This window comes from Podarcis cretensis, assembly GCF_951804945.1.
Source record: "Podarcis cretensis genome assembly, chromosome: 7".
Classification (NCBI taxonomy): Eukaryota; Metazoa; Chordata; class Lepidosauria; order Squamata; family Lacertidae; genus Podarcis; species Podarcis cretensis.
Genome location: NC_137176.1, coordinates 20,374,378 through 20,399,658, shown reverse-complemented (window position 1 = coordinate 20,399,658; position 25,281 = coordinate 20,374,378). Strand labels below are relative to the sequence as shown.

The 25,281-nt window shown below is 42.2% G+C and overlaps 1 long non-coding RNA gene across 1 annotated transcript; it reads left to right on the top strand.

Moving 5' to 3' along the window:
- Positions 1-7,743: 7,743 nt before the first annotated feature.
- On the top strand, positions 7,744-9,674 carry LOC307221045. The gene is made up of 3 exons (XR_013841298.1): positions 7,744-7,845; positions 8,845-9,030; positions 9,584-9,674. It is a non-coding gene; the product is annotated as an uncharacterized lncRNA (long non-coding RNA).
- Positions 9,675-25,281: the final 15,607 nt, after the last annotated feature.

Here is a 25,281-nt window from a genome sequence, read left to right as displayed (position 1 = left end):
CCTTTCTCCAGAAACCAAGTGTGGTGCAAATGGGTCCTAGAGCTTCCAGCAGCAGTCTGAGCTGGACCACCTTAGTTGACCTGCATCTTGAGGTGGTCCATATCCCAGGCATGACCCTGTCCTAACTTCAGCCTTCTGCCAGGAGACTGATCATCAGTACATACCCAGTGCCTCAGCCAAAGCCCACCAACATCTGTAATCAAGAATGTTGTGGGCCAATTTTCAAACCCCAGAAATAAGTTGTGTCACGTTTGCTCCATCTTGCATTGCTTAATGTCTTTGCTTGTGGGGGTGGGATGAAGGCACTAGGTGTGGGTCTGCAAATAGCATTCTGTGCATCTGTGATGGTGACTGCATGATGAAAGGGCGGGGGGAACAGAAAACATCCCAGTCTTGGCCTTCAAATACAAATTAGCCTGGGCATTTTGCCACTTGGCGATGAAAACACTTATTGCCACAACAAGTCTTAGGGGAGGAGAAGCATACTTAATAATGAAATTTATTGAGTTGTGTCTTGCATAATTATATATGTAATTCTGAAGATAAGGCAATTTAATAACAAATTGGCTACGGGTACCGTTCTTTTGATAAAACAACAAGATCTGTAGGAACATCCTAAGTGGCACAGTGATAGATCTGATGCCAAAAGTAATTAGTGAGTAAACTGTGCTCAAAAGCATGTTTGTGTATGTGTGTGTTGAGGGGGATATTGTCAAGCCATGAAAACAAACTTATGTTGTTTGATTGAACACTGACATGAACAGCCTTCCTTTAAAGTGAGCTGGGTAAAACAAAATGGAAAGATGAAGCCAATCTCCATTAATCTCCCCATGAGGAAAATCCATCATTATTCTTTACAAAACTGATCAATTGCGGAAAAGAACATTCTTCTTAAAGGGAAGTAGAGGACCTGTCCCCCACACCCCAAGTTTGCTAGCCTACAATCCTGACACCTCTTTTAACTAATTAATTCAATTTATGAATTGCTTCCCATAAAACATCACCAAGTGATTTCACGAAAAGAAAAAGAAAAGCCCTCACACACATCAGTAATAAAAACATTTAAGGACAATTCCATATAAACAACAAAGAACACACATCTTATAATAATCTGATGCATTACAAAAACTCATAATAAAACTTAACTTTAAAATGAATGATTTAGATCAAATAAATACTTGGTTCACATGTGGTTCACATCTAGGAATAGTAAATGGAGGCTCCCAGGTGTGGTATCACCTCTGCAATTGTAAAAGATGAGGAAATGAAAAAAATGAATATAAGGGTTTCGTTTCCCTCCTCCATTTAAGAAAAAAAAATGGCTCAGCTTTTGTTTCACATGACTCTAAGTTGGTGACAAGTTTGACACAAGACAAAATTTCCAGGTTCGGTGGCATTTGGTGTGGGTTTTTTTTTTGGGGGGGTGCCTCATATCCATAACTATTTTAGATATCAATTACTCATCTGAAAAGTCCTCAGTGTACTCTGAAGATATCAGACGAGCATTTCCAGGACTAAATATCAAGGACCATCCCTGTGCCATGCCAGTGACTCGCTGCAGAAGAAATTGCCTTTGAGCATATGACGAGTAGCATTTCCTTACAGCCAGCCCATTCATCTTGAACTAGAATGATTCTTAATTCCCTTTTAGTCCACACACTGCATTCTTGAGACTATTGACCAGTTTGATAATTACTTCCAGCTGCTCTGCATTTGGTTTGTTTTAATTGAGTCCCCTGTCCTGTACCAACTAAATTGAAACCATTGATCCTTTTTTAAACACATCAAAAGTCTTAAGGAGATAGAAAAGTTCAGTCACTCTTCCTTGGGGTGTGTTCCAGTTTCGGAATAAACGAACAAACTCCATCTGCCTCAGACAGTGGATTTTGGTTGTCATGAAAGGGCAACAATTTGTTATTTATTGTGATGGTATATTTACTGATTGGTGGGAAGGCACTTACTGGATTTTCAACCACAGGTGCAAAATTGGTGGCCATCTTAACTTGGGGGAGGGGGAGGGAATGACAACACTTGCTGCTGTGTCTCAGGCAGCAAAATTTCTCAGTCTTGGCCCTTTGGGGATTCTTATTCAAATTTGATTTCCAGTGTGAAAATGCCATATGGACCTGCAACAAGATGGGCAGATGTGGTCCTGATCTTCCACTATGCATAGCCTAGAGCAGGCATCTGGTTCCACAGATGTTTTGCTCTAGGGCCAGGCATGGCCAAACTTGGCCCTCCAGCTGTTTTCAGATTACAACCCCCACCATCCCTAGCTAACAAGACCAGTGGTCAGGGATGATGGGAATTGTAGTCCCAAAACAGCTGGAGGGCCAAGTTTGGCTATGCCTGGCCTAGAGCAAAACATCTGTGGAACCAGATTCTTATTTACATTGTATACATCTAATATCAGCTGATGAAGCCCTTCGGGGTGAAACAAGGGGAAACCTTGTTCTGCCCAAGTTAGCAGTTTGTACCTGCACCAGTCAGCTCGTGCCAGCAGTCAACTAGGCCCAGGGGCTTTTCAGTGCTGGCCCCAACTTGGTGGAACACTGTCACAAGAGACTAGGGCCCTGTGGGACTTGACAACTTTCCGCAGGGCCTGCAAGACAGAGCTGTTCGCCTGGCCTTTGGTTTGGACTCAGTGTGACCGTTATATTTCCCTCTCCTTATGGTTTTGATTTATGGACTACTATTAAAATGAGGCTGCATTTTAAATTGTATTTTAACCCTTATTTTAATAAATTGGTTTCCCCCATTATGTTTTATTGTAATTTTATTGGTGTTAGCCGCCCTGAGCCCGGAGAGAGGTGGGGTATAAATAAAATTATTATTATTATTACAAGAAGAAACAATAAAAGAAGAAATGTATTAATATTGGAATTAGTCTCATAGGTTATAAACCGTACATATGAACTGTATATGTTGCACATACTGGGCTAGACCTTTACATTAAGAAATAACCAATAAAATGTTACAGTTGCACTTTGTGTATTGTGATAACTACAACTTCCAGCAGCCCCACCATGCATGGCTATTTGATGGGGATGATGGGAGCTGTAGTTCAGAAGCATTTAGAGGGCCAAAAGTTTCCCATACCTGGCCTAGAGTTACAGCCACATAGTGCTAGTGTGTCAAGGACTGCTACTTTTCTCGGGTTTGAGGAATACCAGATCTTATCACTTGCGGGCATATTCAAGCAAAATATTAACTCAAGTAGTAAAGTTGTATTACTTCGCAATATTCAAACCAAAGTTGATTACCGCGTTCAAACACCACAAGTCAATAAAGAAGAGGGCATTATTTCCTGTCAATTGGGAAATGTATACTGATAGGAGTGAGAGGAAGATGATTCTTCCATTTTGGGATTGTATGTGTGTGATCATGAAGCTTGTATTCCATTTTCCGTCCCCCCCCCCCCCGCACTTGAAATTTCTCTCTCAAGCTTGTTTGTTTCCAAGAGTTCACTTTGAATCTGGATGGGCATGAAAAATGTGACTTTGCTTAATTTGTTTGATCGGCTTGTTTAACCACATCTAAATGTGCTTGAATTAGTTCAATTAAAACAGGCTAACTCAATGGAATAGGCAAAGCACGCCACACAAATTAAGGTTGCACCCAACTAATCAAATTTCTATTTTGTTTGAACAAGAGGACTGATAAATTTAGCAAAGTTTTTGAAAGACATATTTGCTTCTGCTGCTGGAACCTTTTCTTCTTTTTCTTTTTACAATAAGCTCTCTTCAGACTCATGTCCATTCATTCAATGAATTTGTGAGAGGGAAGATAGATTGTGGTAGTTAGCCATTCCCTCCTACCACATATTTGCTGTTAGTGTGGAGGGGGACTACCATGTGGAAACGGCCATGCCTCGGCCACTCTATTTTTTAAAAAATAATATTTATTCAAATTTTAAAGATTACAAAGAGAAAATTAGAAAAAACAAAAAAGGAAAATAAAAAATACAGAAAATACAATACAAAAATATGAACAATTTGAAAAAAGAAAAAAGAGGGGGGGAAACAGCTCAGACTTTTACATAACTTTCTTTCCTTTGCTTATTTCCTTGACCTCCTCACACCTCCCTTTTTTGTATTCTAGTTCAATTAGATATTTCAGCAAATCCTTTCCAGCTTTGTTTTTATCCTAATAATTTATCTTAATATACTGTAATTTTACATTCTCGTCTTTCTCCAATTAAAAAATCAATTTTTACCTAATCCTTTATATCAGTTCTGCTAAAACCACATTACTTCATTCCAACATCCTTCTAACATTCCTTAATTTTGCAGTGTTTCTGTAAATAAACCTTAAATTTTTTCCAATCTTCTTCCACCAACTCTGCCTCGGCCACTCTATTGTGTAGAAAGCCTGGCTGAGCGTATTCCCCCTTAGACAAAATATGCCTACCCAACATGCATGTGCTCCCTTAACACTACTTGCGAATTCCAAAGCACTCAGGGTCAAGGCGAAGGCTCCTGAAATGAGGGGAGGGTTCCAAAGCCGGGGAAAGAGACTGGCAGCAGAGGGCTGCAGGACAAAGCGCTACTCACAGGAAAAGAAACAGCTCCTGCTGGCAAACAGCAGCTCTTAAGGGGGAAAGCAGCAGCCGGAAAAGGCAGGCAGCAGCCGGCACAGCAACTAAAAGCAAAGGGGAAGATTAAAGCAAAAGAACAAGCAGGTGCACATGCTCCAGAGCAGACAATGCAGAGATAAGATCTCCAAGAAACTGGAGCAGCTGGAGGTGGCAAGGAGGGAGATCCCAGGCCGCCCCTGCGTTAAATGGAGCAGGGCATGCCCCCCAGGCCAGCCGATTGGCTGGCGAGAGGATGATGCGATTGGGATTCCCTCAATCGCACGGAGGCTGAGAGCCAGCCCCCGCGCGCATGGTGGGAGGGTGAAGCCCGCAACCCCACCTCCTTCTACGTCGGAAGTGGCTTTGTGAACATGTCTGAGGGTGTAAGCAATCTTGGTGGTGGCTGACACAATCTCACTCCTCCCTCACATGTTCACAAAATATGTTGCAGGTCCTTAAGAGGCGAGTACAAGGACAAGTTGTCTGAAGATCAGGCAATATGGTGCCTTCAGTTGTTGTTGGCCTATAAGTCCCATCATCCAAAGCTACTGGCTCTGGAGGATGAGATTGATGGGAGCTGGAGACTTCTGGAAGGCGTCAAATTGGCTTCCCCTTCTGTTACTAGTGTGAAATAAAATACGAGCTTGTTAAAGCCTCAATGACACACTCGGCAATAGATATAGGACACAATATAGATTTTAACCTCTGGGGAAAAACTCTGGAAAAGTGATTTGAAGTTCACAGCATGTTATTCTTTGAAGGAGAACTACTTGAAAATGATTTACAGATGGTGTTTAACTCCAACTAGGCTTGCTAAGATGTATAAGACTGAATCAGATAAGTGTTGGAGATACAAAGAGCTGGACGGAACCTTCTTTCATATGTGGTGGACTTGTAAAAGGGTAAAAGAGTATTGGGAAATAATGAATAATGAAAAAAAAAAGTTTAAAATCACTTTGCCAAAAAACCCAGAGTCCTTTCTGTCGGGGATAATTCAGACTGAAAGTCCCAGGTGTCAAAAAAGGTTATTTATGTATGCCACTACTGTGGCCCATGTTTTGTTAGCCCCAAAATGGAAAATGAGTGAGGTCCCAAACAAAGAAGAATGGCAACTTAATTTGACAGAATATGCACAGCTTGCAGACTTAACATAGAATAAGAGAACAAGAAGAGCATACATTTAGAGAAGATTGGAAAACATTTATTGAATGTATGGGAAATAACTGTACAGCTGAAAACACTGGCAGCAATAAGATAAATTCAACAGTGTAAATAAGTTATGATGGATGTAATAATGGAATGCTGAGTGGTATAGTTTCTGTAAAATATGCAGGGATTTATGATATGTAACATGAACTAGGGAAAGAGAAGGGAAGTCGTTGATATTTTAATGATGCAAAATAAGTACTTTAAATTGTAAAACAGAAAATTTAATAAAAATTATATATACACATTGCCTGCCGCTGACAGAGAATATTAAATGGGTGACACATGGGTATGACTTTAAATTAAATTTTGTAATTATGCCAATAAAGGCTGAATGAATGAAAGAAATTTCTGGAATGGTCAAATGTATTTAGAAATTTGATATGAATATTATTGATCTGTTAATATTGCAATGCCTTTTTATTTCTCATTTAGACATTTGTTGGAGTTTTTATCATATTTCTGTGGATGGGTGGAACAAATGCTTGCAACTTTTAGGTTCTCTATTGTAATGGTTCTAGGGGTTGCTCATGCGTAAGTCGTCGCCACACCTGGCTGAGTTACCTGGGTGAACCCTATTCTGTCCGGACAGCCACTCACCCGTGGCTGTCTCAGTTGCTGGCAGAATCCGTCAGTGGGCATTTCTTGAACTTCTTCCAGCAAAGAAGCTCTTTAACGCCTAGTCTCCACCTACTCTCCCTGCGCGGAAGCCTTCTGCGCAGGGAGGGTGTGGACAGCGGAGGACCCGTGCTCTCCCCGCTGGTCTCCGGCGAGGAGTCATGGAGCCACCTCGCCGATTCCCCCATCTGACCCCCTTCTCCACTGGTGCTATGCTGATTTCCCTCCCCAATAGATGGGCTGCTTCTCTCCCTCCTGGGACGCTCTCCGGAATCCCTCTGGAGCCCTCCCTCTCCCTCTGGCTCCGATGGCAGTTCCCTGACATCTATGTTAAGATGATCAGGCTTGGTGGTGCTACCCCCTGCCCCTAGCAATACTTTACAGGTCCAGAGAGGATAGGCATCCTACAGCAAGCATAGGCAACCTCAGCCCTCCAGATGTTTTGGGATTACAATTCCCATCATCCCTGACCACTAGTCCTGTTAGCTAGGGATCATGGGAGTTGTAATCCCAACACATCTGGAGGGCCGAGGTTGCCTATGTCTGTCCTACAGTATATCAACATGGAGGAATAATAATGCATAATAATAGTAATATAATAATAATAATAATATAATTAATAATAATAATAATAATAATAATAATAATAATAATAATAATAATAATTTATTTATACCCCGCCCATCTGGCTGGGTTTCCCCAGCCAATCTGGGCAGCTTTCAACAAAAGATTAAAATACAATAATTCATCAAATATTAAATCCTTCCATAAACAGGGCTGCCTTCAGGAAGGGGAGGAGCGAGACAGTGACAGGGAAGTAGAAGAGAAAAATGTGTGAGTGTCACTTTTCAATTTATGGAACATCTCACTGCATTTTTGCCTTTAATCCCAGAGAGGCTGAAATTACTCCTGATAGATCATTGGCCTGCTCTTTTAGATAATACATTGCAGCCAGTTAGATAGATATTGACAAAGCTAAGGCAACATATCAAAATCTCATTTTTTGAAAAAAGAAAAATGAAAGTGTTAGCCAGGTAAAGCCCTTCCCCACCCCTCACAGGGTTCAGAGATTATACTACCATTCATAAAAATGTTGCAAGCATTGTTGACTATAGTCAATAATGGAACCTTCTGTACTGCCAACCGGGTGCAATGAGTGAAGGGATCATAATAAATCAACCAGATCTACTTGAATAGTGATGGTGGTGTTTGTCTGTTCCTTTTCTATTTAGTGCAATCCACAAAGGGTCTATCCACACCTTTTGCCCCATTCTTTCTAGGCACAGGTCCACACTTTAGAGCTCAATGGGCACAAAAGTCAATTCAGGTTTTCCATGAATTGTTGTTTGCTCTGATTCAGCTTTAAAGAGCAAATCTCCACAAGGAAGTCTCTGGAGGAAAGAATAAGTGTGCTTGGGCATGGAGCTATAAAGCACAGAGGAAAGGTAAGTGTGAATAAACTCTAAAGTCAAAACAAATCCCTCATATTTCAGCTTCACATGACCCTCATGACTCATTATTTTTTTCCAATAGGCCCATTTCCCACACAACTTGGTACCAATATTCCAGGTCTGTTCCATCATTCGACAACTCTAAGGCATTGTTGTCATTTTTTTTCAAACTTGCACACCTCTTTGGAATATTAGCAAGGGTTCCTCAATGAAAAAGGACAGCAACAAAAAAACTTCCATGGAAGACAGCTTGTCCAACAGTCCTCATTTTCCTCTACAGCCTGTAGCTGCAGTGAAAGGACGATTTGTTTTCTAGGCCAGATATGATCCATGTTTGTGCAATACTCCTGTGCAGAGCTCTCACATGTTGTAGCAAGAGTGGGGCTGCATGGCTGGCCTCAACCTCAGTGTCATAAAACCAGGCTAGTCCCATTCCTTGACATCCACAGACTGAGAGGACACCTCTGAAAAGATTCCACTGTGTGAGAGCAACTGCTCAAATAAGGGCCGTCTTACCCATAGGCACTAGGGGTGCGGGGCATCCGGGTGCTGGGCTCTCAGGGGTCCGAGGCCAAGAGTCCAAGGTCCAAGAGTTGAGTCCAGGGAAGAGCCCCGCATGTTGGTTGGAGTGCCGCAGCAAGTTTGGGGGTGACTGAGCCAGCAAGATGCTGAGGCGGGCGGCTGGCTCCGCCCTCCTGTGCACCTGGGACTGGACAACCTGGGGAGGGCGGATCTTTGCACCCCGGCACCGCATATGCTTAAGACGGCCCTGGCTCAAATGTACACGTTCCATGTAACTGGGATGTTCACAGAACTGTATGGTTCCTTCAGGTGCTCAACACATCGATATCTGGGGTGGGGGGAAGCCTGGTGAAACAGAATCAGGAGCAGATCCAGCCTTGTTTCAGCATGAGAGTGCCAGTCATTTAGGTAGCATGGGTAAGGTTTGCCTTTTTATGCATGATGATGGCTATGCTCAATAATCTCTCTCAGCATCCTCTGTGAACCGTGTCTGTGCACTAGACTGTACTCCAGGATCTTCTACAATGATAGTAGCCTACAGGGCAGATGCACAGCATTACCGCTACAGCTAAATCCGTGTCAAAAGGTTATCCAGAAGGCTGAAAGTCTGAAAAGCATTTCTCTAGGAAATTATCTTGGGCCAAATATATAAAGAAGGTAAGCTTGCAGCTACACATGACTAAATGCAGCAGCTAGATTTATTCCGAGCAATCAGGAAGACAAGCTATATTTAGGAGAAACCCTTTTTTTGGTATGGCCTTTTCTGATCCAAGGATTAAAAAAAAGAGAGAAAAAGCTTGACCTGGCTGTGAAAATATTGTAACCTATCAGGCCAGAAAAGATTTAGGGAGTATGACTGATATGCTCAAAGTACCAGCCCCAGAATTCAGATATATTTTTGAAGTCGATTGGCTACAGGATTAAGGCTCCATGCTTAGTTTAACTAAAGAGCTTCTGAGTCAATTCACCTTTCTTTAAACAGTGTGCTCAAGGGCAAAGTCACGTAGAAAGGCAAACAGAGGTTGGCCTCCAGTTTAACACTTGAACAGTTCATCCTGTCAGGCAGTCTATAGACTGAATTTATAATCTTATGTGCATTTTCAATGTTTATTTTGATAGTGTCACACTTCATTTTGATGACATGGAAAAAGTATCTACAGCTGGACTTTCCCCCAGAATTTCTTTTTCTCTTCTTTTCTTTTTTACACAGGGTTAAAACTGCAGCATCTCACCACCATTTTCAACAACCAGTACTCTATTCCTATATCTGTACAATAGAAATACACAGCAGCGGGGGGTGGGGGAAAAGAAATAGTTCTTTCAGAACATTCACACACAGCATACGAAAAAAAAAAACAAAAACCCTAGATCCACCAGTTTGAGCAATTTAGGATGTGGTGGATCTCCAGATTCCTAGATGAGCCCATCACATTGGTGTAAGTCATCAACCCTGGCTTAGCAGGAAATTCAGCAGTGTAACTCACTCATGGGATGTATGGAGTGTTAGGGGAGTGGTAGTACCTCTGGTGGGGGGACACATTGTACTCCTTCTGGGGTAGTTTGTCCACCTTTGGTCCCCACTGAGCACTCAAGTCTCCTAGAAGCTATCAGCATGTGACAGCAGCCACATACTGAGAAATGGTTTCACCTGGCCATCTGAACCAGGTTAGAGTAGTTATGGGTCTCAAACCCTCAGTGATTTATGGACTTCCCCTCCATGTGAAGACAGAATCCGGCAGATTGAGCGGATGAGAGAAATAGTACATCCAATGGTCAAGAAGGTGATTTGTGCATGTGCTGTAGAGAGAAATGAAGGGCAGATGGGGCTCATCAACATGGGACAGTAACACATCTAGGGGAAGAAAAATTATGATCCTAAAGCTTAGTTGCTTTGCAGGATATCTTCAGGAGAAGAAAAGGGTAAGGCATGAACCAGGCTTCCTCAACCTCGGCCCTCCAGATGTTTTGGCCTACAACTCCCATGATCCCTAGGTAGCAGGACCAGTGGTCAGGGATAATGGGAACTGTAGTTTCAAAACATCTGGAGGGCCGAGGTTGAGGAAGCCTGGCATAAACCCTAAACAAATCCATAGTGGCCTCCCTAAGATGGTTGGATGGTACCTTGTATACCTCCTTCTGGCAACTCCTGCTGGTGCCAAACATACTGCTCTGCTCTAATCTGACCACATCAGTGAGGCCAAGAGTGGGGTCCTCTCATCTGGGAAACCCAGAACCGCCACGCGTACTACCCAGGTTGGCACCCTGGAGAGATCACTTCGGCGCTGCAAACTCAACAAAAACAACACAGGAGGCAGCAGTTATGAGTTATAAGCTCATAACTGATCTGTTGTCCTTTACACCAACTTTAGCTGTTGTAAATGTACTCTGGCTTTCCATGCTTAAGATTGATCCCTAAAACAGTCGTAAGGCATTTTAAAATTCACAAAATGTTAGGAATGAAATATTTATCACATGTTTTAATTCTGTCTCAGGCTTCATAGAATCATTAGAATTGTAGTGTTGAAAGTAACCACAAGAGTTATCTAGTCCAACTCTGCAGTGCAGGTTGTGGGGCTCAAACCCACAACCCTGAGATTTAGCATCTCATGCTCTGCTAGAACACCCTATATTCAATGTTTACACTTGTGGGGGAAATAATTACCTTACCAGCCAAAGTGAGGGTGGAATTTAACTCATCACTAGATGAATTCACCAATGCTCATAAAATGCATTCATTGCCACTGAGGCTACTTGAGCCTCTAATGACAAAGATAGATCCTGGAAAATCCCAAACCTTCTTAGCATCTATACTGTGCCAACCAACCAACCAACCAACCAACCAACCAGAAGAAGCAATTCAAAAGTTCAGTAGCATGAAAATTGTTAGGGTGCAAAATTTCAACACCCAGTGCTGCCTCAATACAGCTGCACACATCCATTGCTGGACTCTGTTGAACCAGGAAAGCATAATGACTCTTATCTGTGGCTGTGATCTCCTGGGTGACATGTGCTCTGATAGGCAGTTGAATGTGCAGGCATACTCTGTTTCCCTCCCACCCCCCTCCACGTGGCCCTGGGCCCTGGCAACCCATGCTGCACCACTGAGTGACATTTTGAGGTTCTTTTAGAAATGCATGGCAGACTACTATGTCAAGAATACCAGGGCTGCTGGCTCAACACACTAAATCCAACCAAAATGCAGTCTAGCTGACCCAGAACATATTTGGGTCATTGCCACACATCAGAATGAGCTGACAAAAATCACCAAGCTGAGCATAAACACTACCAGGAGAGTTTGCACATCAGACTTCAGTCTGGATGGTTTTGATCTAATTGCAACCTGTTTGAAAATACCCTTCAGTTCTTCGTTGCAAACATTAGGACAAATTGCATTGCATCAGTCAGCACAAAAACGAGATAGCCTGATTTTTCATTGAACAAAAGATGATCCCTGAAAGTCTGTTTTACAGCCAAAGAGAGTTCACAAGGGGAAGAAAATACACACTTTACAAATTCTTGACTGGAGAAAGAGCATACTCCAGGCAATTAGTCCCCACTCTTCATTAAGATTCCATATGTCTCCAATTATACAAGTGTCATTAAACACAGAGCTAGTGTAGCTACATACACAAACCTCTGCGGAGAAGATCAGCAAATTATAGCTTTTGCTCAGAAAGAGCAAGTGCTAGTCTAAGAAGAAAGCATTCAGTGCAGTGACAGACGAACAAATGCATCACACAGGGTTAAAATCAAGGACACATCTGCATCCCCCTTCCTTCCAGGGCTTGAGTCAATGTGTTCATCTGTGCTATACAAGCAACACTGGCCATGAACGGAGTTGATGACTAAGAAAAGGTTTTGAAAAGACTACAACTGCAACAATTACACAGGTCATCCTTATTGAGAAAGTGCTTTCAGATTAGAATGTTACTCTCTGAAAAGGCTGAGAAGGTTTGGTTTACATGTTATACATACCACACAAAGGCTCCAAAAAATCATAAGAGCAGCTTTCCTAAATTCATGGTCAAGGTCAAGTCATTCTGTTGCCAACAGCGGTCAGCAAGATGTCTCGGAAAAGCTTACAAGCAGGATGTGATAGTGATGACCATCTCCTGTTTGCCCTTGCTCCTGGGACTTAGCTACATTTTCAAAGCTGATCTGTCACAGGATTATGAAAATTCCACCCACATTTAGATCAGCTAAAGAGTTTCAGGGTCAATATGTCTTTACTCAAACTGTAGGCCCAAGGCAGCATCAGGGAAAAGAGAAACACAGGTTGCCTTCCAGATTTAATACCTTGTCCTGGGACAAAGCCCATGGATAAGCTTTTTGCACACCGTGTTTGAACATGGTGATTTGCCTGAGCATACAAAGGTTTAAAATATAGCAACAGTGGTGAACCTTTGGCCCTCCAGATGTGACTGAACTAGAACTTCCATTGGCCCTAGCAGGTAAGGCCAATTGGCAGTGATGACAAGAGTTGCAGTTCAGCAACATCTGGAGAGCCAAAGGTTCCCTATACCTGAAATATGGAAAGGGTGTGCATGCAAGCCCTTGTTCCCAATGTCCTCAAGAGCTTAAGGTCCTCTCCAGACCTTGTCAGCATTCCCAATCTTGGAGAGCTTTTAAATTCTGTTCAACCAAATATGCTTAGACATCTTCATTGCCCATGGGATGTTAAAGGAAGGGTGTCTCTCTCTGTGTGTATCCCTGATATGTTCCACCTTTTAAATTCAGGTGTATGTCTGAACAGGGATTCTGTTTCCATGGCTATTGGTTTATTATTTAGAACATCTCTCCTACCTAATCTCCAAAGAGCTCAAGGCAGCTAACAACAAAGATTAAACCGTAAACCAGCAATTAAAAACACCCCTTGCAATTGAATAATTGAGTCGGACAATGCAACCCACCCCACCCCCCACCTGCCATGCTGGAGGAGGTTGAGGTCTCTCTCCACCCAGCTGTGCACGGGGATCCCCTCCATCAAGGAGTTCCTCAGTATGCCAGCCCAAATGATAGGTGTAAGTAGACATTGGAAACACCTCAAATGGAAAAGCCTACTGCACACCTGTTATACCTGTGTTAAAGGAAGTAGTATACTGACTGCAAATCTACTACCAATACAAGTTTAAGTTCTTGTTACTAGCTTAATCTTTAAAGCCCTATGTGATTTAATACCAGTTCATCTCTAAGAATGGCTTCTCCTATATAGAGCTGCCTATTCACTAAGATCTTAGGAGGGGGCCCTATTAGTTATGCCATGATGTGCATAGGCTCACATTGCAGCACCTTATAGGGGTGTCTTCTCCCCTTCAGTCTGTGGAATGATAAATGCATCAAGGTTTTACAATCACTTAGCCTGTTCAGTTAATTAATAATAATAATAATATTTTATTTATACCTCGCCCAGGGCCAGGCTCAGGGTGGCTAGCACCAAATATAAATTACAATAAAATGTAATAGAAAAAAAACCAAAAACAGTTAATTAAAATGCAGCTTAAAATGCAGCTTAAAATGCAGCCTCATTTTAGTGTAGCCCATAAATCAAGACCATAAAGGGAGGAAACATCAGATATTCACCCAAGACAGCTATCCATGCTGGTCCTACATGGGCCAGCAAAAAAGCCAAGGGAAAAATTTATATGCCAAATTCCATATAAGGGGTCAGAGTGAGTCTAAGCCAAAGGCCAGGTGGAACAGCTCCGTCTTGCAGGCCCTGTGGAAAGATGTCAAATCCCACAGGGCCCTGGTCTCTTGTGACAGAGCGTTCCACCAAGTCTTGACAGCTGTTGAAAAATATCTGTTTACTCATGCTTTCTTTGGCCCCTGACACTAGTTGAACAATTCCCTGCTAAAGTAATTGTGATACACTCTTTTAATAGGATTGCTTTGATTGCATATTGAATTGGGTTCAAATTGTTTTGTATTGAATTGTCCTATGCTATACTGCTTTGGTATTATTTTAATGAGAGGCAGTCTGTATTATATCTATTTATTTAAAATATTTACAATGTTGCTCAAAGGAATGCGGAAACTAAACATTTCCTTTTCAATATTAATTAACACTTAATTAAGGTTGGTTCACCAATCTGTGCCTTCATTACTGGAATGATCGTAACCCTGGATGTTGGTGTGTTAAACACAATACATCTCTTCAGGGCATATATGAAGTTGTGGTGTTTTTTTTCCCAGTTTGTGCAGGAAACTATCACACACACACAAACACCCAGCCATGCTGGGTCTTCAATATGGATTTACATTTCACATTCATAAGATACTGTGGTACCTCAGGTTAAGAACTTAATTTGTTCTGGAGGTCTGTTCTTAACCTGAAACTGTTCTTAACCTGAGGTACCACTTTAGCTAATGGGGCCTCCCACTGCTGCTGAGTCACCGCTGCACAATTTCTGTTCTCATCCTGAAGCAAAGTTCCTAACCCAAGGTACTATTTCTGGGTTAGCGGAGTCTGTAACCTGAAGCGTCTGTAACCCGAGGTACCACTGTAACCAGCTTATAACTTAAAGGCTAATTGATTAGATTTTATACTTGAGGTGCCATGGTTCTCTAAGTCAATCTTGACACATAAATGGGCACAGTTATCCCTGACACAGGTTAAACTGCTGCCGAGACAAGATATGGAGATTGCTTCTCTGTGCAGCTAGCATCATTTATTGCTGTTGGTGATTTCATTGGCATATAGATACACTCCCATTGTTAAATGTCTGACAGAAGAAACAAAACACAGTATTCTGGAGTACATAATTCAGGAAGTAGAGTTTCAGCCCGCTCTCTTGGCTTGAAGATCATGTTCAAAGCCTGTTTCCTTTTCTTGTTTCTCCTGAACACACAAGCTTCCCATCACTACAGGCCTGAGGTTTTCTGCCCCTGCAGTATGGGATTCTACTGTACAGTATTTTCCAGCAGCTGAAGTTCAGAGGGAAGTTTAGGAATTACTTACAGGACCCGTGTAATGTGTCATCTTCATAATCATCTTCAGATGCTACCAGCGTGGAGCAGGTCACAAGAGAAGATTGAGCCATTCTGTAGAGTAGGCATAGGCAAACTTGGCCCGCCAGATGTTTTGGGACCAAAACTCCCATCATACCTAACTAACAGGACCTGTGGTCAGGGATGATGGGAATTGTAATCCCAAAACATCTGGAGGACCGAGTTTGCCTATGCCTACTGTAGAGCTGTCCCGAGTGCACCCAATGAGGATGAGCAAATGGATGCAAGTGATACACACGACACTGACTACTAACTAGAGGCTTATCCACACTTATCCCCTCTATTTCCAGGCACAGCTCTATGCTTTTCAGCTCTGTGTCTGAGCGCCCTATCTTTTGCTCCATAGCTTTCGCTGCAAAAACTCGCTCTTTAAAACAGAAACTTCACACAAACAGCAACGTGGGTTTCCCGCAGATTGCCATTTGCTCCAATTCAGCTTTAAAGAGTCAGTTTTCAGGGTGGAACAAAAACGTGTAGAAGCCCTAGCTGCAGACCTGTGCTCTGTCTAGGACAGTTGGAGCAATATTGTGGCCCTGCCCCCTCCTGCTTTCTTAAACTCCTTTTAAACACCTGATGGCTCCTCTCCAATGGCAGCTCCAGTTGCTCCCATTGCTTTAAGCCCCTTGTGGTGTTTGCCTTCCTAGGTGAGTCATAAGGAAAGGGTTAAATGAGTGTGAAGTGATGGCCAGTGGGAACCCAAGGGGAGAAGTTAGAGTTGTTGGGAAGTCAGTTGGGAGTTGGAGAAGGAAGAGGGAGGACAAGTCTGTGGGTTGGTCTAGTTTTGATGTGAGAGAGTGAGAGAAACTGATAGGAGGAGTCAGATAGACAGTTGGGATAATCAGTTAGAAGTTAATAGGAAGGGATAGGTCAGTAAAGAAACTAAGATTAAGAAACTGACAAGAAAAATTGTCTGAAACCATACCCATGTTAATGCTTATAAAATAAACTTGCTTATTTGATTTAATGTTAACAACAGTCTGGACTCTGTGTGTACCCGAGAGAAACGGGTTGGTGGCAGCGGGAAAGCAATCACAGTGGTGGCACAGGGATCAATAGACTGTCAAATGTCCGGAGACCCTGTGTGATCGCCACACCCCTCCCTGAAAATGGATTCAGCGGAGGGTGGGGGCAACTGATGGGATTCCAAAGATGCAACTCTTTTTGGGGGCGTCATAGGTTCTCCAGCCTCTGAACCCCCCTGCAGCTCTTCTCCTGTCTTCTTTCCCTGAGTCTAGCTGCCCGGGCTCTTCCTCCTGACTCCCCGTATCCACCACCCCTGGCAGCTGCTACACAGGTGCCACAAAACCCCACAAATCACTGTCTTCTTTCCCTGGGCCTCATGTGCATCCTTTGCCAACACGTTCCCCCTCTCCTTGGGCTCTTCCCTGACAAGAGCTGTCATGTAAATCAAACCAAGATGTCTGGCTACTGTTCCGGAATCCACCTAAAATGCTCATGTGCCTTTTTAAAAAATCACTTTCCCTTCCTGTCACAGGGGGACTTAAAGCATGAACTGACAATTCCAAGGACATTCCCCTTTTTCTAATCAGCTGTAAGTATGGACTCAAAACACAATGGATGACTCTTATGTGTGCTGAAGGGTAAATATATATGTCAGAAATCCAGACTTCTGTTTTTCTTTTAATAGACAGGTTCAACATTTACCTTTCAAATGTATCAAAATGTCAGCCAAGTTTTGATTCGTCATGCAGCACCGGTTTATTAATTGCCCCCAAATTATAAATTAAGATTAAATTAATAGGCTAAACTAAGGCTCAAGGTCTACTGACATCAGCCTAAGATATCTGGAGCTAAATCTTTGTCTTTTCCACGACAAAGTTTCCCGAGTAGCCAATCTCATAGAGAATTTCAGTCAAAGTGAAATGTCCTTTTTTATAGCTTGTGGGGATTAAGTATCAGAAAAACATTAGCAAAATGCAAATGGACCTGAAACCCTATAATGGACTGGTGAAGAAATGCCTGTGCAAAAGGAAGATATACGGCAAAATCAAATATATCTCCCCCAAGCAAATAGCTTTTAAAGGCAACTATACAATTTGCTTACAAACACTTCACTTTTCAACCTTTAGACAGTTGCAAAGCAATCTTTCTGTAAATCAGTCTTACTGCCACTAAAAATGTGGCATTCCACTCAAAATGTCTGTTAACAGTCTAGTCTCTGCATAATGTGCGGGCACAAACCACCCATTCTTAACCATTTCTACATTTGATGAGAGAAATACAGGCATATATTATTATTCACTTACTAAGCAACCTCATAACCAGCATTGCTTGGGAATTATCAAGAAACCCCAAAGACCAGTGCAGTTTTAAAATCAGTGACTAAATTCAGGGCAGTTTTGAAAGGTTCTGCCAGCTATGTGGATTCAAAATGGTGCCTCACTGTATCCCATAAAAGACCAAAAAACAAAACCCACCCCTGCCCTTTGATCTCAGGAATCATGGCACAAAATTTGGTTACAATATCATAAGAGATATCCAAATACTTAGCAAACGACTTTCCAAAATTACATTTATATCCCACTCTACTGTCAACCCCACTTTCTCTTCAGACCTAGACTGTGATGTATGTGAGAATGAGTTGTGGTGACATGACAAAAAATGAACATAGAGAAGCTATGGTGGGACAAACACTAAGGCCCAATTCAGCTGGCTCCATCTTCCCCCTTAAGTCCTTAAAAAAATGGCCTGGTGCTATACAAAAAAAGGGAGGGCAGGTCAAGCAGCTACTACTGCCATCTTTATTCCCAATGCTTCTAGGCCCCATAACTGATGTACACATTTGAGTCAGGATCCATAGACTCTGGGGACAAGGAGGTTTATTAAATAGGGATGTGTCATAGTCCTGTTCTGCCAACCATGGCAGAGCCCAGTGGAGGGAGAAGCCAGCTAGCCGGCCAAGGCTCAGAGGGGTACTTGCCTGGAGGCAGAGCCCGTAGGCAAGGTCCAGTCCAGTCCTAAGATCAGGAGTATGTCAGTTCATGTAGTCAGACGATCTGGGGGTCAAGAAAGTCCAAGGTCGCAAGAAGCAACAAGGTCTGGCCAGGAAGGACAAACGTTGTTTCCAGCAACTGACTGAGACTGGAAACCCTGCTAAGAAAGCTGGAGCCAGCTAGTTCTCATCAGGAGCAAGAAGGCTGATCAGCAGCAGGTGGAGTCAATTCTTCTGCTCCCTCAGGCTGCTGCTCAGCAGGTGAAGCCAACTCCTGGCCCATGACAGGATGGTGGCAGCAGCAGTTTCACCCAGAATTTCCCTTTAAAGTGCTTGACTGAAGGAGGGTCTGTTATCTGCAGCCACTGCTTCCAGCACTACCACCTGTTCCCATTATTACCTGCGGTCTTGGTAAGCTTGTGGGGCTTACTAAGGACGGCTGTTCAGAGGGTGTCAAGCCCAATACATCATTAAACCTGGTGAAGCAACCTGTTACCACCAATATGGATGGATGACAGAGTGGAGTGAATCTCAACCATTGCCCGTCCTGTCCACTCCTTGCCACGATTTTTAAGCATTTGCTGCTCGCTCCATTTTAAAGCACATAATCATCCGTTCCCTGTTCTCCACTTGCATACGTCGGCTTTTAAATCCTATGCAAACCTTCAGAGCTGAATAGAAATTTACATTGCAGAAAGGGAAAGGAGAATCAGGCCATCGCGCTCCAGAGCTTATCTCCTCCTGCCAAGCCTTGCACTAAGGATCCCATAATTGCTCTGCTACTGCTTACACCAACACAACTTGCTTAAACAATATGCCCTAGATTGCTGTTAGCAACGTCAGCTTTTCCAGGGAAATCGAGGAAGCTAGAGGAAGACTCAGCAGGTACCGGATGGAAGACTAGCTTATAGCAAACTTTGTTTTCAAAATGCACGCTATTAGGTTGCATGATGGTGTGCTCAGTTTCTAATTCAGAACCCTGTTGTGTATAATATATTTTATCAATAGTGGGAAGTAGCTGAGACATTATTCTACGGTAGAATAAATATGCCCAAATTAGCCTAAACTAACAAAACTTGCCTCAGAATAAACAGAGAACTTTATAAATGCCACTACTGCAGTCAGAATTAACCTCAGTACTGCATTACTTGTTTCTAATGGGACAGGGTATATCCACTATTTCTCATGGACAAGAAAAGAATGGGGTAGACAAACCTAATTCTGGGGATAGCTCAGTAGGGATGGAAAAATCAATCAGTTTCACTTCCTCTCAGGTTCCCATTTTTCTAGGCTTAAGTTCAATTCATATTTGTTTGTTTGTGTTTATCTCTAAAGAAAATTCATCAACAATTCCAAATGCAATTTTGCCTAATACACACATTTCGTGTAAGTAATTCCGCCTAATGTTGTGTATTTTTGTATGCTTATTGCAGGAGGCTTCAGATCTTGCAAGGTCATCATAACTCCTTAATCCCTGTATTCATTCCTCTGAAGTTTTGCAGGGAATGTACTTGGGGAAAGACTAAGTTCATACAGATTGCCCACAAAACCACAGAGATGGAAAGGCATCTTTTTCCTCCCAATGCAAATCTCTAAAGGCTGCACACAAAATTTACCATGTTCTTTCCCCTCAAAGAAATTGTGGACATAGCAGCGGGGCAGTGAAATAATCTGGAGAAGTCCTCCTAGGTGTTCCTAGGAGAAATACTGAACTAAGAGTAGAAATTGTAATAGAAATACTGAACTAAGAGTAGAAATTGTAGAAAGATCTTGACAGATTTTTCTGAGCACTTGGGTCAAAAGAAAGTAATTTAAAATAACTGTTGTTGAGACATTGCATTCCAAATCTGTTAGACAGAACCAGACAGGGTCTAATGGCAGGTGGGTGTCCTGCACCCCCCCAACAAAAATCCTTGTTATGCCCATGAAACGAAGCCAATATACCTGCAAATTTCATCAGTTCTGGTTATGGACCATTGTTGATTTCCCCGTTGTAGTAAACAAGGAAGCAGAGCTTCTGCAAACCAACCAAAGCAAAATGTCAGTCTAAAGTGCCAAACTGAACTGATTCACCACCCAAAGCAAGTTCCAAAATGTTTTGTTTTCATTAATGTCCTGTTCATTGGCCTAACCTTAGGTTGGAAATAGATGTTGCAACCTATTTACAATGGCCATAAAAAGCAGCAGCTATGCCGGCATCTCTCTCTCTTTTAAAAAAATAAATAAAAATATTTTTATTGGTTTTACCGTAAATACATCCTCTAACAATATTTCTCTAACAGTTTTCCATATTTTCCTCCCCCCCCCCAACCTGGACTTCCCTCATACTCCCATTTTGTTTTATTTCCATATTGTTCACCCTGCGTATTGTTTTCCCAAAATTTTCCCCATACATATAATCTTATTTTTTATTATATACAGTTGTGATTGTTTACTCAAACTCTGCCAATGAGTCTAAGCCAACATCTCTTTCTTTTCTTTCTGCACCATTTAGAAATGCAAAATGCATGGAGCGGCACCCCTGTGTTGCAAAGGTTCTCCAACCCCAGCAGAAAGCAGCTAATGAATCCGAGAAGGGAAGCACAGCACAATGTGATATCTCACCATGCAATTTGCATTCTTATTTGTTAGGGTTGGCCAAAGCCTCAAGTGTTGCTCCAGCCTCAAGTGTCAGAAAAAGTTACTTGCAAAGTTGCTCTCGATACCTCCTCTGTCCCATTCTCAAACATCCACATTCAGATGGATTAAATTACCAGTCGAATTCTTCCCATTATTCTACCCCCCACAGAAGAGGCCCTAACCTCCAGCCTCTGATATGTACTGAGCTTCCATCTTATTTTTAGAGACATGACCCATTTTTTTTTCTCTCTTCCCAGGCATCTCAATATAGGCGCCATAAGATTCTTTTGGGAAATGCATTGCACTGGCAAGCTGTAATTAGGCTTTTGATGTGCCTGGGACCCACAGGCTTTGTGTCATATTCTCCTGTTTAATTCCTTCTCGAAAAGAACCAATTTAGCAACATGCAGTCTGTGTTCTGCAAGAAAACATTAAATCTTTCAGAATGTCACTCTACCTTGATCCAGAACGCTTTTAGGGCTATTTCTCACATTAGATTCCTTCCCTCCCTCACTGCCCAAGACACGATATAATTCCCGTAAGCCATTCCCCTGTGACCAGGGACAAGCTGAAATGTATTGTCTAAAAAACTTGGCCTGAGAAACCGCTATCAGCCACTTATGGCAGAGAATAAAATATATTGCCCATTAACAGGTGTGCTGTGGCCAGACCACAATGTCTGCTTTAAGTTACTTCTGAGACTTCGCACTCTGCACGTCAAATCCCATGCGACTTAGGATGTCAGATATAATTGACTTAAAGTGACCCGAACAGGGAAATATTGCTAGAAAGTAGCCATCGGCTCATAGGTCAATCATAAAGAAGCAAAATTAATAAAGGGTTGTTCACACTAAACACTGGTAGACACATGTGCAAGCTTGTGCAACAAGACCTTTCCTTATTTATTGTATATATTCATAAAAGGATTTGCAAACCACCAATTTATTAAAAAGATTATGTTGGTATGCAACAGAATACCACAAACTTATAAAAGCATAAAAGACAGACCAAATGGCCAACATTAAATCAAATCTCTAAAACAGAAATGCTTTCAACAAACTGACAAAACATCAAAATTGAAGGTGTCTAGTGGATTTCAATAGGCACAGTATTCCATAGTAGTGGGGCCATTATGAGAATAGCCTTAGCTCAGGTAAAGACAAAATGGATATAACTACGGAACACCTAGGAGGACTTCTCCAGATTATTTCACTGCAACTGGGGAGAAAGGAAATACTGTAAGAGATCCCATTGAATAAGTGGATTTCCAGGCAGACATCACTGGATTTTGTCTATTGAAAGGTGTCTTGAGAACTTCAGGTGGGGTAAAAATACTTCCAAATCTTTTTCAACCAGAATATGGTTGGCAGAATACATGGCATTTCCTCAGGCATTATCTTATCTGTCCTTTTCTAAAGCTCATTTCCCATGGCACAAAGGGAAAGAGGAAATACAGCCAAGGAAATACCGGTACTTAGCTGCAATCTTTACAAATTATACACAGGTGGTGCCCTCCCTTGTAATCCTTTCTTAAGGCCATTACGAATTCCATTCTCTCTGAACTCAGTGGGAAATGATTTTTCAAAAAACCTTTCAGCATTTTGTTGCCCTTCCTTCAGAATTCCTCCAGTTTAATAATGAATGATGATACATAATGAATAAAACAAAGACAACATCAACAAAAACTTTGACAAATAGGGAGAAAAAGGAAAATATCAATATTTTAAGAGCAACTTGGGCAAAACCTCTACAGCAGACATTATCCTGAAGTATCATATTGGAAACATCAGATGAAAAAAAAAAAAAGTCCGTGCAGGCTTGCTCTAAAACAAACGAGCACTTTGTGTTAGAAGCTATGTAGAAATGAATTGTTAGTCCAAGACCTCCATTTGGAAAGACATACATCTGGATTTGAATTCAATGAAATGGTTATATCCAGTAAAGTTGTACTCAGAGTAGACTCAGTGAAATGAATGGGCGCAAGTCATGTCCATTCATTTCAATGGATCGTCTTTGAATAGGACTAGCTTTGGATACAACCCTTAGGATGGAATCTAATGTACTTCTTCCACAGACTGGGGATAGGCTTCAATCTCACACTGATTTAGACACTCCTCTTCTCCCTTCAGAGATAAGTTTGCTCTCTCAAGCACTGTATCACTTGAAAATGATATTTAAATATAAATAATAAATAAATAAGAGAGAAGAACTCAAAATTTTTCAGAGCCAATTCAAAATTTGGAAAAAAATGGCCCTGTCCTGTGCTTGTCTCCCAAACCCTAGGGCTTTGCACCCCAGTACACTACTAATTAGGGAGCATGTGGTGCTGTGGTCTAAACCACTGAGCCTCTTGGGCTTGCCGACCAGAAGGTCGGCGGTTCGAATCCATGTGACGGGGGTGAGCTCCTGTTGCTCTGTCCCAGCTTCTGCCAACCTAGCAGTTTGAAAGCACACCAGTGCAAGTAGATAAATAGGTATTGAGGCGGCAGGAAGGGAAACAGCGTTTCTGTGTGCTCTGGTTTCCACCACGGTGTCTCGTTGCGCCAGAAGTGGTTTAATCATGCTGGCCATATGACCCGGAAAACTGTTTGTGGATGAACGCCAGCTTCCTCGGGCTGAAGTGAGATGAGCGCCACAACCCCATAGTCACCTTTGACTGGACTTAACCATCCAGGGGTCCTTTAACTTTAACTTGATAACACTACTAACTGTTGCACCAAGTAAATAAAGATGGAAGACTGTTCTCCTACTCCTCATACCTCACTGCTCCTGCCATACTTTGCAAGGGAATGGAAGGAGGGATTTGGTGATGGGAAGGACCAGGGAAGAGAAACTAAGAATTCTCCCCAAGCTTTTATTTTGATCTGAGCTGTTTGTGGAATAAACGAGAGGCTTTCAAATGCCACCTTTCATTCGTGTCAGGCTTTCCCAAAGGCCCTGCAGTTTTCTGCACCTGACTCAGGAATACTTTGCCGATAACGCTTTTTAGTAAAGATAATGGTGAATTCATCCAAACTGGAAAATCTCATTTTTGGGGGGGGGGCACTAATCTACACTGATCAGTTATAACATTAAAAATGTGTTATAAAAATGCGACACCAGAGGGTGCTATAGAGCAGCGATCTGTCATCAATGGGAAATTGCATTGAGAGCTATTTTTAAAAAATAAATAGTGTTTTCACAGATCAGTGTAGATCCAGTCAGAGAAAGAGAGAGAGACCTTGGAAGATTGAACCCTCTTTCAAATTAAATGAATTTCTAGGAATGCAGAATATCTGAATAATAGCAGCATCTCCCCATTTGGACATTGATCTCTCTCCCTGGCAAGAATTTTGAGGAATAAGATGGAGAGGGATAGATGTTAAGAGCAAGGAAACCAAAAGCTTGCATCCCATCTTTCTCTAGGAAGGATTTTTATATAGGGAATACTCCTAAAGCAGACTTCAGCATTTTTACTCCTATGGCATATGTACAAATATTTCCAATACCTATTGTCACTGTAAAGGGTGGCACTGTGGGTTAAACCACAGAGCCTAGGATTTGCCGATCAGAAGGTCGGCAGTTCGAATCCCTGTGACAGGGTGAGCTCCCATTGCTCAGTCCCTGCTCCAGCCAACCTAGCAGTTCAAAAGCACGTCAAAGTGCAAGTAGATAAATAGGTACCGCTCTGGCGGGAAGGTAAACGGTGTTTCCGTGTGCTGCTCTGGTTCGCCAGAAGCGGCTTAGTCATGCTGGCCACATGACCCAGAAGCTGTACACCGGCTCCCTCGGCCAGTAAAGCGAGATGAGCACCGCAACCCCAGAGTCGGTCACGACTGGACCTAGTGGTCAGGGGTCCCTTTACCTTTACCTTATTGTCACTGTGGCGAAATAAATGCTGCTTTAACTCTGAGGCTCTTTTAACCCTAATAAAGAGATGTTCGTTGGATTCCAAGATTTATTCAATTCAAATGAGTTGATAATAATCAGAACCTAAAAATACATAATTTTTGTTGTTGAAAAATGGCTAAATGCACATTCTTCCCCACAATCCAGGAGCTCAGTTTTGAGAAGTACAATCAAAAGGCACAGATTGAGCTTAGACATGTTAAAGATGCCTGCATTTTAAAATGGTAAGCAATTAAGAGTTTCAAAAGCAAAACAGAAAACAAAAGAAGTCAGCAAATATGTATTCATTTGCTGTTTTCTTCAGCACCACCTGGATTTCCCAGCCTCAACACAAGTTATTGTTCAAAGTTAAGAACTTGCGTGGCGAGTTCCCGCCCCCCACCAGGGTAAATAAAGACACGAGACACCATAATTTAAGGTTAATTGGGCGAATTAGGCCA